The following is a 417-nucleotide window of genomic DNA, read 5'->3' on the forward strand; positions in this document are numbered from 1 at the left end:
GTGACAGCGTCGGACACCGTGCCGAGTGGTTCAAAGGCTTTCGGAATTCCAGCATCGTAAGCCTCGCCGGGGAGAGTAACGAGCAGGCCTCTGTCGTGGAGGCGAACCTAAAGGTTGCATGTGAATCTGCTTCTCTTATGTCGAGCGGCATGTTGAATTGGACCAGGCTCGCCTGGCTTATAAGATACCACACCGTCTGCGATGATCCGGAACTTATGCAACTGCAACTGATACCCCTACGCACCAAACTACTGTTCGAGTTCGTTCATGGCACACAAGAATCTCAGTCCCTCTGCGCGAGGCGTGAGAGTCACGCTGGACATCTGAATTTCGAGAAACATATCGAAACAACGAGACGGATCTTGGAGCACGATTTGATTAAACACGCTCATTTAGCGGCTGCACTCCGAGATGCGA

Source organism: Galendromus occidentalis, unplaced genomic scaffold, assembly GCF_000255335.2.
Source record: "Galendromus occidentalis unplaced genomic scaffold, Mocc_1.1 scf7180000077547, whole genome shotgun sequence".
NCBI lineage: Eukaryota > Metazoa > Arthropoda > Arachnida > Mesostigmata > Phytoseiidae > Galendromus > Galendromus occidentalis.